The sequence below is a fragment of the Taudactylus pleione genome, unplaced genomic scaffold (assembly GCF_031769625.1).
Source record: "Taudactylus pleione unplaced genomic scaffold, aTauple2 ptg000149l, whole genome shotgun sequence".
NCBI lineage: Eukaryota > Metazoa > Chordata > Amphibia > Anura > Myobatrachidae > Taudactylus > Taudactylus pleione.
The window spans coordinates 1,072,442-1,085,029 of NW_028284551.1; positions in this window are offsets into that span (position 1 = coordinate 1,072,442).

A 12,588-nucleotide genomic window follows, 5' to 3' on the forward strand; every position below is an offset into this window, starting at 1 on the left:
GGGAACTCAACATTCAATGGCCATTGTCATGGCTCATTGCAACCTGGAGTATCCAAGATCCACCAAAAGATTAAATTCAAGACAATCTCAGCAGGCATAGTTCTTAACCGGCGCCAAACTCTAACCAACAGCATTCTGAGAATGTCAACATTTCAGATGTTGACATTCCGAGGATGTCGACATGTTGTCTGTCAACATGTTGAAACCTGTCAACATACTAGTGTCAACACCAGGAATGTTGACATGGTAACTGTCGACCATGTGATCCAATCCCATCATTGTTTTCTAGTGAATCAAAAGGGATGAATATTGGTTTTGTCCACAAACTGGGTGTTTTCACTGTGGATAGGCTGATGATGCACTCAAGAAAGGAACATTTCAACGTAACTAGTTATCATTAACACATAATATTTTTTTAATTAAATACAATGTCCAGTAATTGTCCTGTTTCAAATAAAGTAGAGAATGTTGGAAACTAAATTTTACGGAATTTAATTGTTTACAACTCAGTAGAAAATTATATCTTCCAAGGTTAATTAAAAAAGAATGTATTTACCTAATTAAATCTGACAGGTACTTGTAAAGTGTGAAAAAAAATGCACAATAAAAATAGGCCTGATTCAGAGCCACACGCTAGTGCAAACGCATTTGCGAATTTTGCCGCTTAGTAATTGCTAAAATATGCTAATGCATCAGCCAGCATAATTTGTATTGAGGCGCCCATCGGAGCCCTCACAGCTGCCCGCAACTGTGTACACAAACCTACCATTGGACGCAGATCCTCAAAACATCAACTTCTTGAGTGAGTCTATGGTCACTCAGAATGGACGTGGCAATTGAGACGCTGTAGCTTTGTTCTCTGTAAGCGCAATCACAGACGCTGGCTAATACACGCCCGTAACCACCCACAAAACGATCTCTTCCTGTCAATCAATTGAGAGTGAATCCTCACAGCGAGCGTGTGCAAGGTTGCAATTCATTTTTAGCGTGTGCAAGGCTGCTGTGACACATGCGCAAACCACCAATAACACAGGTCTGTGAAATTTAAGGTATTGAAAGCTTTTTTAATAATACTTTTATATTCTTAATCTCCTGTGAACATCAAGAAATAGTATATTAACAAAAATTACCACATCACATTTACCTATGAGGGGATTACATACATTTTTAAGAAAAACCAAGAAGTTTAATTGTTTTTGACATATTTATTGTGAAAGTGTAGATGATATCATTGTTTTTGTCTTAATTACATAATAAAATAACAATAAAATCAAACAATAATAGAAACAAAACAATAATTATTGAAAAAAATTATTTTCTTGGATTTTTGTCTTCAAACCTTGTTTAGTCGCTTTTAGCTTATAAGCTTTTTCTGTGTCATCTCTGTGTATCATCCAGCAGTAGTCAGCCATCATGCTACGACCATGGTATCTTCTTTCTACATCTTTAATGCCTGCGTTTCTCTGAACACCCCCCGTCACCACCCTCAAACGGTCACTTCCTGTCAATCACTGTGTGAAGACTCTGCGTGCTCATTGCGATCACTTCCCGACCGCTGTGGCCAGTTTGTGCACATGCACTGCGTCTTATACGCATGCGCAGAATGCAAACATTGGCTGGCTGCGTGCGAACGCAGGCTTGCGAATCAACCTTTATCAGGCATTAACTTCACTATGCTCACAGCCAAAGTAGTTAGCTGGAAAATCAGAAACACATACAGCATGGGGTCCCTCCGAAAAACCTAAATTGCTATCGTCACTAAGCTTTGACAGGCAACAAACCTGGTTTTGACTTTTAAAATATTGCTGCTTTAAATTGAGCAGCTAAATCCCTGAAATCTTGTCACCGCCCGCAACTCGTGGGCTGTTACATTTGGGCCTTTGAGTTTAAAGGCAGCATTTCTGGGCTACTCAGCAAATTTCTAAGGGATCTATTTATCTATTATTTTACATTATTTTAGTATCACCTAAAGTTACTAAAAGGCAATTGGAGTAGAATTAGTAAAATTCTACTCCAAGCCCTAATTATCACTTATTTTTAGTAAGCAGATCGCATTTTCCATAATTGAAATGAGAAATGTGATCTGGCCAATGTTACTAAAAATAAATTGTGAGAAAATACCGGGTAAAGCCCTGTGATAATAACGCCACCGGGTCTTCCCCGGTTACCAGACTCCTGCTCTGCTCTAACAGGCAGACCAGAGCCCGGAGCTGGCCCCAGTGATCAGCTGTGTGGTCTAAACAGACCACACGCTGATACACTGTAAAAAAAAAAAAAAAAAATTGTAAAAAAAACAAAAACTTACCTGAGTCCAGGGACCGGTGATCGGGGCTCCGGTGATGTCTCCCCTCTGGTCAGCTGGTCTCCCAGCCTGCACTGGGGCCCGGTCAATGGGATGTCAGCTGACCGGAGCCACGGTGGACATCACCAGAGCACAGATCACTGCAGGTAAGTGTAATTAGGGGTCACGGGGGGTCCGCGATCATGGGGGCGGAGCTTAGCAGTGGGGCAGGGCTTAGCGATGGTTAGTTGGCGCATGCGTGTGTTGGCACTTCTCACAGTATTTTTTGCGAAAATACCGGGATAAGTGTGTGGAGGGGATTCGCAGGGACAGTGCTTTATCGCAAGCTCTGTCCCTGCAAGGGATTTTTAGTAAATCCCTATGATATTGCCTGAATTCGCAATGCGAATTCAGTCGGTAATATCACACTACAATCTGCATTCAAAAAGCGGATTGTAGTAAATAGAGCCCCCTATCTGAAAGGCTGATTGGTTCAAAGAAGTCTGCACCTTCCTCCAGATTGTTCACTGTTGACAACTCATACCTGGCATATAAAGAGCAAGTGAACAATGCTTTGGGTGATACCCATATACACAAAAAATTAAGCAGACCTTAGATGGTGAATGTATCAAAATGTTGATATGCAAACACAAAACACCTGAGGAATTGTTCCAGAGTCTGAATGGTTTGGGGTCGATAGGCAAACGAGAACGACAGGTCAATATTGTACTACAAAACTCTGCAAAATTTAGAAACAGACATAGAGCAGAAATACATTGAGAATAAATACAGATGCTATTATCTTAACTGATGGTGAACCTATCAGAAGTGCAAAGTGACTCATTTTGATGACACAGTCCACAACAACCTATATAATATTTTACCCCTTAAAGAGATATAGGGCCTGATTCAGAGCCACTCGCTAGATGCGATCACTCGCACAATGTGTATGCAAATTGTGCAGGCAGTGCTACCGCACAGCAATGCATTAGCACGCCCAGTATATATTTCTTAGACAGCGATCACATAGTGTATGCAGACACCCACCAGCCTGTTTTAAGATGCCCACTTGTGCACGTCATGTCCAGGAAGTGTATGTAACCATCAGTACATCGGATGCTATCGCAGCCACAAGCACTGTGAACATTTCAGTGTAAAAACAAGCCAGGTGACGGGTACTATGATGCTGTCTTAAAATTATGCACACCTCTAAAACGCCTTTGAGATGCTCAGGCACGCCTGCGTTTGCACCTCCACTCCCGTTTTTAATGGCCAGCCCCTGTTACCACCTACAAACGGCTTCCCCTGTCACTCACTCTGCTGGGCTGTCTATGCGCAGCGAGCGAATGCATTGTGAACTTTTGCTAAGGTATGCACATGCGCAATGCAATTCATACACATGCGCACAATGCATACACACTGCATACCATCAACAGCAGCGTGAGCATGCATCTTAGCGAGCGGGTCTGAATCAGGCCCATAGTTCTACTATAAAGACCATGGACAGTTATCCTGATGGTCTGCTTAATATAAAGTGATAACAAATTTGCGCTGATGTCTGGAAAGATAATTCAAATTGAATCAGTGTATTTAAAATCCACTAAAATACACAAAGTAAAATGTTACAGTGCATCACTTTATGTAAATATCATAGATGGAAATATTTAAAAAGTGCAAAAGAAATATTTAAAAAGTGCGAAAGTGCAGACCATTGTATTATGGCTGTTTATACAATGTGAAACAAATGATGTTCCTGGATCATACCATAAGTAGATGGTGGTGTGTGTGAAATATCAATAGTACAAAAGGTCCAAATTAGGCCATTCAGCGACACATCATCTAGCTTTGCCCAAGTGTAGGAAGTCCTTTGGAGTCCAGGATACCACAGCATTAAATGGAGCACAACGCATTTCAAATTAAATCCTTTTCCAAGTTCATATAGCCGTGAGTGCAGATGGTAGTATTTAACTAGATGAAAACGGAAGTGATTCCCCACATGTTCCGGCGCCGATTTCCACCGCTTGAGGGTCACTGCGAGTTCCGGAGACCAGAAGTATGGGTTCCACCATGAACTGGAAGTGAGTGCGGATGACATATTTCTGGGTTTTTGACACTTTGTTTGCTGTCCACTTAGATGCTCTGGTCATCTTATCAGGATAAATATGCGTGCCAAAGACAGGAAGTGAAGGCATCTAACTTGGATGAATTATAAAGGAATTTCTGACCATTTTTCCAATAAAACTAGTATGGTACTTGGTATTCCCATACAGTCCAACCCTCACAGGAAAAATGGATCATATAAAATAGTAAATCCGGCAGTACATAGAAGATAAAAAAGATAAGAAGAATAGGTGCTTAATAAGAAATATGATCATTATATTAAAATTGCTACAAAGTGAATAAATTTTTTTTAAATGGATAAAACTATTTTAAAAACCATTTTAACTCAAAATCTGAATTAAGGCCTTTTGGTATCAGACTATTTAGAGTGTATATCCATTCCATCTCTTTTTTAGCTAGTTTTGATTCTATATCCCTGGATCTACATGACTCCTTTACTTGTTCAATACCTATATATCTTTTTATAGCAGACTCAGAGCTATTATGATATATTTTAAAATGTTCAGATAAAGGATGATTAGAAGAGCCTTTTCTGATGTTGTATATATGTTCCGACATGCGGGTTTTCAAATTTCTTTTAGTCTTTCCTATATAAAGGACACAAGAAGATAAGTAGCGCTGGTAGGATTAAATAGCATATATAACATATAAACTGTGGTGTTAAGTAAATTCAAAAAAAGATTTATTACATATAAAAATGCTACTGATTCCACAATAGGATATGCACAGTATGCACATAACATTAAAATCATGAATTCTCACCCATAACCTCAAGTCTGTGATAGTTCTTTCATGTATGGTCCTTGTGGGGTACCATAGATTATTAAATTGAATAGAGACTGTCCATTAAATATTCTTCCTGGTTGCCACTAGAGGGATGTCCCTTATGGTCTTATATTCCAATTGGTGGGTCCTCAAGTAATGCGGTGTCCTATGTAGCACAATGAGCTGCTTTATGGTATATCTGATTGCCGCTAGAGGAATGTCCCTTGTATATGATAGTTCAAATGGTGGGTCCTCAATTAATGCGGTGAATAAGCAGCAAATGTCTGCATGCAGCAAAGATGGTGTCTCTCAGATCGCTTAGTCCTTAGCCCCAAGGGCTAGTAGAATGGGATTAGTATTCCAAAAGGTATCAAAATATAGATCAGTGAAGTGAGGGTGATATCCAAGAAAAGTTCTGACGTGTTTCCCTGTGTCTAGATGCAGCTTTGTCAAAGGTAAATAATGAGTATCAAACATGGTGATTTTATACCCTTAAGTAGGGTTGTTAAATGGCACCTGATTTCAATTAAAAACACCACAGATAAAACCATTGCTAGTTTCCACCAAATGTACATATAAAACATACATATATAAATACAAATGTATATGGCTGAAAGGCAGACCTATTTTTCAAAAAAAAACTTTTTTTTTTTTAGTATACTGTGCATATCCTTTTGTGGGATCAGTAGCATTTTTATATGTAATAAATCTTTTTTTGAATTTACTTAACACCACAGTTTATATGTTATATATGCTATTTAATCCTACCAGCGCTACTTATCTTCTTCTGTGTTTTTATATGTAGTCTAGGGAGTGACTTCCCCTTTTTTTAGTAGCTGCTAGCAAGACAACTCATTTCAGCACCTGTTTATACCCACCTGGGTATCTTTTCACCTGTCCTATATAAAGGAACCTGCAAGTGCACGCCAATAAATATATTACATGCCTGGAATTACATGTGATGAAGGTATTGATATTAAATGATTTTTTATTTGCTTCAAATGAAGTGATCTTTCTAGAATTATTTTGATGGCTTGTGGAATGGCACATCAAACATGATCCACATCTGTGAAAACCCTTTGTTCTTTGACTCATGGGTTTTTGATCATATACTGTAGGGTGCTTTTTACTAGTTTATCTTTTAATGAAGGTGCTCGTCTATATACAAAAACTGTTTTTTTCTGGTAAAGTGTCCTTTAGAATAGGGTCTTCTTTTAGAACACGCCAGTTTTTTAGAAATGCTCCTTTCCAGCTGTCTATAATGTGAGCCATATTGGCTTATAAAGGCCCATTCAAACTTTGAGTCTGTTTTATTATAATTTTTGTTATTACAGTCTTTTAATAGATAATTTCTTTCAGTTTCTAATATGTTTTCTTTTGCTTTTTATTCATGGGATAACCTTTTGCTATGAATCGTCTTTCAGTCCTTTCAATCTCCTCTTCACATACTCTGTTTTCTGTGCAATTCCTTTTATTCTTTTGAATTGTCCCAGAGGGATACCTTCTAACCATTTATAATGATGTCCGCTTTCCATATTTATATAGGAATTAGAGTCAGTCTCTTTCCTAAAAATGTTGGTATGTATTTGATTATTCTTAATGTAGATGGTTAGATCTAAAAAGGACAATTCTGTGGGACTAGTGATGAAAGTTAAATTAATATTAAAATCATTTTGATTTAAAATATTGCAAAAATGATTACAATTCTCTTATTTTCACCTCCATATAACAAAGACAACATCAATAAAATGGTATCAGCACACCAGGTTTGCCCCTATACATTCAATGGGATCTATATGCAGATGTTCCCAATAAGCCATATATAAATTGGCATAACTAGGGGCAGACCTGGTGCCCATTGCTGTACCCTGTATCTGTAGATAAAACGAGTCTTTAAAATAAAAATAATTATTATGTAGGATAAAAGAAATTGATTCAATAATAAAATCTTTTAACTCATGAGAATATTCGCTTTGATCAAGAAAAAATGCTACTGCTTCACATCCTTTTTCCCACTTAATTATGGTGTATAAACTGCTAACATCACTACTGGCTAGGATGCACTCACTGTCCCATTTGATGGGTTACATTTTCTTTAGAGTGTCTGAAGTATCCTTCAAATAGGCATTATTCTTTATTACTAATAGCTGTAGATAATGGTCTATTAATGCTGATAGATTTGATGTTATACTGTGAGATCCAGAGACAATTGGTCTCCCAGGAGGATTCGTGGCGTGTATATGAATTTCCGGGAGTATGTACAGAGTTGGAACGGTTGGACTAGATATATTTATATAATCTTTTTCCTTTGATGTTAAAACTCCTTTTTCATAAGCGTTTTCTGTGAGATTCTTCAACTTTTCAATGATACTTGAAGTGGGATCACTTCTTAATTTTTTATAAGTATCTGTATCATTTAGTTGATGATTTATTTATTTGATATAATCCTCTTTATTTAGCACCACTACAGAACCCCCCTTATCTGCTGGTTTTATTATTATTTGGTCATTATCTTTTAAAGTTTTTATCGCTTCATATTCCTTCTTTTTAAGGTTCTTTTTCCCTTTTTGTTTTAAATTTCTAAAATCTTTCTCTACTCAGGTACTGAAACAATCTATACAATTCCCTTTAACATGTTTAGGGTAGAAACTGGATGTTGGTTTAAATTTTGAAATATTGTTCTCGTGAGATTCATTATTTTCCTTTGAGAAATATAATTTTTAATACACAGCTTCCTGATGTATTTTTGTAAATCTATATATGTGTCAAAAGGTTTTGCTATGTTCATATGAACTGAGGTTTGCCTTTACTTTCAGTGTCTTTGTTAGCTGATTTTTTTTATTGGATTAATTTTTAGTTTTTTTTTCCTATTTTTACCACCTATTTTTCCTTTCTTTTTTGTCTTCGGGTTGAGGTTATGTTCTAAAATCTCCTGTGGGTGTTCGGACCCCAATCTAAAAAAGACATCTCATAATCATCTTCCTCCCTTAAAGGATTAAAACAATTCTTAATTAAAACGGAGGATCTTTGGTTTTCATGTTGATGATTTCTAAAATCTCGTTTTTTTTTTCCATTTCTTTAAGATAGCATTTTGTAGCATAGCAAAATGTAACAAACAATGGAGTGACCCCCTTTGCGCACCACTACTGGGACACACTATTACACATATTCAACATAGATGCTGAAAGAATATTCTCACATACAGTCCAGACTTTAGAAATAAATTGTTTTCTCTTAGATTTCAAGTCCTTGTTCACAAAGTTTTTTCCTATTTGTTCCTTTCTCCTTCACGTTCTCCTTATTCATAATAGGAGTATTAGGCTCAGAAGCCACATAAAAGGGAAGAGACAAAAAAGCCTCCAGTAGTGAAAACATACATTGATAAATGATAAACATACATTGATAAAATAAAACTTAAAAAATGTTCCTCCACCATACACCAATATAATAGGGAAGGCATACCAGATGCCAAGGGTGTAGTTTCCAAACACCCATAAGTGCTTTGTTCTTAAATGCACAATGGCCTCCCGAGATGCAAATGTAAGGCCTCATGATAATTATTCATGTAATTTTTCACATATATTTTAACCCTCTTTTTCAACACTTAATAATTACTTGCACACATCTATACTTTACACTGCACTGTCACTCTTTTTCCATTTTTCATGTGATGCTCTGGGGGGGTCCTGGGCTGGACATTATTTTGGGGTGCTCTGCGCCCCGGATGTGAACCTTTTAGTGTTAGGGACTGCTAGTAACAGAGAAGCCGTGACGAGGCCTAGCAGCTTCCCATGTATTTGCAAATGCATGCAACCAATATCTCTGAAATTCTATTACCATATAGTGTCATATATTGTTGCTAGTATAATTCAGTGTGCTGAGGAACAATAGGGGGTTAAACCTCTCTCCCTTTTCTACTTGGTATGACCCCTCCCTTTCATGCACCTGAAAAAAGTACTACCAGACTGATTGAGCAGCTGCCATTTTTTTGTTTGCGGTCAAAAGATAGAAATATACCTTAAATTGCGTGTCACATGTGACCCGCACATGATTTCCGGTTCCTCAACTAGACGTCACATCCTCCTGCATGGCATGTGAGTATTTCCGGCTTTGTGTATACCCGATACCTAGTCGGAGCTGCACATCCGTTCACGTGCAGTGACCAAGCCTCAATGCCATAGCTTGGTGGTGACGTCCGACTGGCGTCACTTCCTTGGGTCACCTGATCATGTCCCCTGGAGCGCACCGCCATTTTGGATCATGGTGTCATCTTTGTGTATATCCTAATTATGGTCACAGGATCGAAACTAGTGGAATGCACCACCATATTGAATATATTATAAAGTGTAACTGCAGTTTTTTCAGGGTCTAAAATATCCGGATATCTCACATCATATTAAGTTACTGATAAAACATTAAATATAAAATACATGCAAAATAAAAATATTCAAATACATAGAAATTTCTTTTTTTTCAGACATATACCTAAAATTAATAAAACAGAACCCTACATGTTGCATAAAATGCATAGATTATACAAACTGAATAATGCTAAAAATGGGGTTTCTAGTAGCAGGCAATATAAATATACATAGAGCTTATTACAAAAACTTAAAAAACCCATAAAAACCATTTTAATTCAAAGTCACTTTTTAGACCATTCGGGATGTATTTAATTCATAAATTAGTTTCATTTATTTCTGTTTTGGCGAGATTATTTTCTATATTTCTGTTACGCCAATGTTGTGTCACTAATTTAATTCCTACTGCGGTTTTAATATATCTAATAGAATTATTGTGACATTCTTTGAAGTGGTTGGATAGGGAGTGTTTCTCAAAGCCCTTTTTGATATTCCTAATATGCTCCCCCCAGCATTCACATAAGGGTCTTGATGTGCGGCCAATATATTGAAGGCTGCAAGTGCATTCAATCATGTAAACACAAATTTTTACTATTACATGTAATAAAGTCTGAAATTTGGTAGGCTGTTGTCCCTTTATTCGGCATGAATTCTTCCAGTTTACTCGATTGATTTCTATTTATTTTTGCACATCATACAAAGACCACACCTATGAAAGCCGGTTGTTTTTATCCGACCAGGTCTTTTAGGTGGTATGGCACTTTTTATTAATTTGTTCTTCAGGTTTGGTGCTTTTTATACACAAATTTCGGATTTTTTGGTATAAAAGATTTTAAAATCTCATCCTTTTCCAACAAGTGTCAATTTTCTAATTATAAACTCTACATCTTTATACTGGTTTGAAAAAGACGTAATAAATGGTAAAAATGGAGCTCCCGCCTTTTTTTTCCTTTGGTTTTAAAAGGTCTTTCCTGTCTACTTTCAAAATCTCATCAATGGTGTGCTCTATATTTTCGTCGTTATAACCTTTAACTAAAAACTTCTGTTTTAAAACTTCTACTTGATTTTTAAAAACACCTACTTCCGAAGTTACGTCTCACTCTTCTCACCTGTCCCTTTGGAATATTTTTCAACCACAGGGGGTGATGGTTACTTGTAATATTTATATATGAGTTATTGTCGGTGGGTTTGTTAATAGTTTTTGTTTTCAGTATATTATTTTCCACATATAAAACCAAATCTAAAAAGGGTATTTCAACTTGACTTATATTAAAAGATAATTCAATATTAAAAGAATTACAATGTATATTTTGACAGAAGACATTGAGGTCATTTTCATTTCCTTCCCATATAAACATTTTGTCGTCTATGAAATGGTACCATCTAATGATATTATCTAAAAATCCATTATTTGTCCATATATTATATTCCGCCCAGTATTCCATAAATAAATTTGCATATGATGGAGCAAAGCGAGTGACAATAGCAGTGCCTGTTTGTTGTTTATAAAATTTCTCATTATGCCAGAAGAAATTATTTTCTAAAATAAACCTAATACTCTCTTCAATAAAGTGTACTTTTTCTTTTTCCATATTATTTTTTCTTAAAAAATATTTGGTAGTTATAATTTCTGTAGAATGATCAATAATGGTATATAGGCTACTTACATCAGCCGTAACTAGGAAGAAACTTTCTTTCCACTCAATCTCATTAAGTTTATTGAGAATGTCAGTGGTATCTTTCTATATGACTGAATTTTTAACACTTCTGGATTTAAATGATGATCAATAAAATATGAGAGGTTGGCAGTAATGCTTTCTGTACCTGCCACAATGGACCTTTGGTAAGACATAAAAGACTGGGTCCATTGTGAAACCGCTCCTGAACCCCGTGCAGCATCAACAATTGAAGCGCTTACTGTATTCACCTATTTTTGTCTGATTCATAGCAAAAGGTTATCCCATGAATATTCTCCAAAAAGCAAAATAAAAAATATTAGAAACTAAAAGAAAAGATCTATTAAAAGACTGTAATAACAAAAATGCTAAAACAACAGATTCAAAGTTTGAAAGGGCCTTAATAAGCCAATATGGCTCACATTATAGACAGCTGGAAAGGAGCATTTCTAAAAACTGGCGTGTTCTAAAAGAAGACCCTATTCTAAAGGACACTTTACCAGAAAAAAACAGTTTTTGTATATAGACGTGCACCTTCATTAAAAGATAAACTAGTAAAAAGCACCCTATGTGAACAAAAACCCATGAGTCAAAGAAAAAAGGGTTTCCACAGATGTGGATCATGTTTGATGTGCCATTCCACGAGCCGTCAAAATAATTCTAGAAAGATCTCTTCATTTGAAGCCAATAAAAAATTATTTAATATCAATAGCTTCATCACATTATATTCCAGACATGTAATATATTTATTGGAGTGCACTTGCGGGTTCCTTTATATAGGAAAGACTAAAAGAAATTTGAAAACCTGCATGTCGGAACATATATACAACATCAGAAAAGGCTCTTCTAATCATCCTTTATCTGAACATTTTAAAATATATCATAATAGCTCTGAGTCTGCTATAAAAAGATATATAGGTATTGAACAAGTAAAGGAGTCATGTAGATCCAGGGATATAGAATCAAAACTAGCTAAAAAATAGATGGAATGGATATACACTCTAAATAGTCTGATACCAAAAGGCCTTAATTCAGATTTTGAGTTAAAATGGTTTTTAAAATAGTTTAACCCATTTTAAATTTGTTTTATTCACTTTGTAGCAATTTTAATATAATGAACATATTTCTTATTAACCACCTATTTTTCTTATCTTTTTTATCTTCTATGTACTGCCGGATTTACCATTTTATATGATCCAATTTTCCTGTGAGGGTTGGACTGTATGGGAATACCAAGTACCATACTAGTTTTATTGGAAAAATGGCCAGGAATTCCTTTATAATTCATCCAAGTTAAGATGCCTTCACTTCCTGTCTTTGGCACGCATATTTATCCTGATAAGATGACCGGAGCATCCAAGTGAACCGCATGTGTCAAAAACCC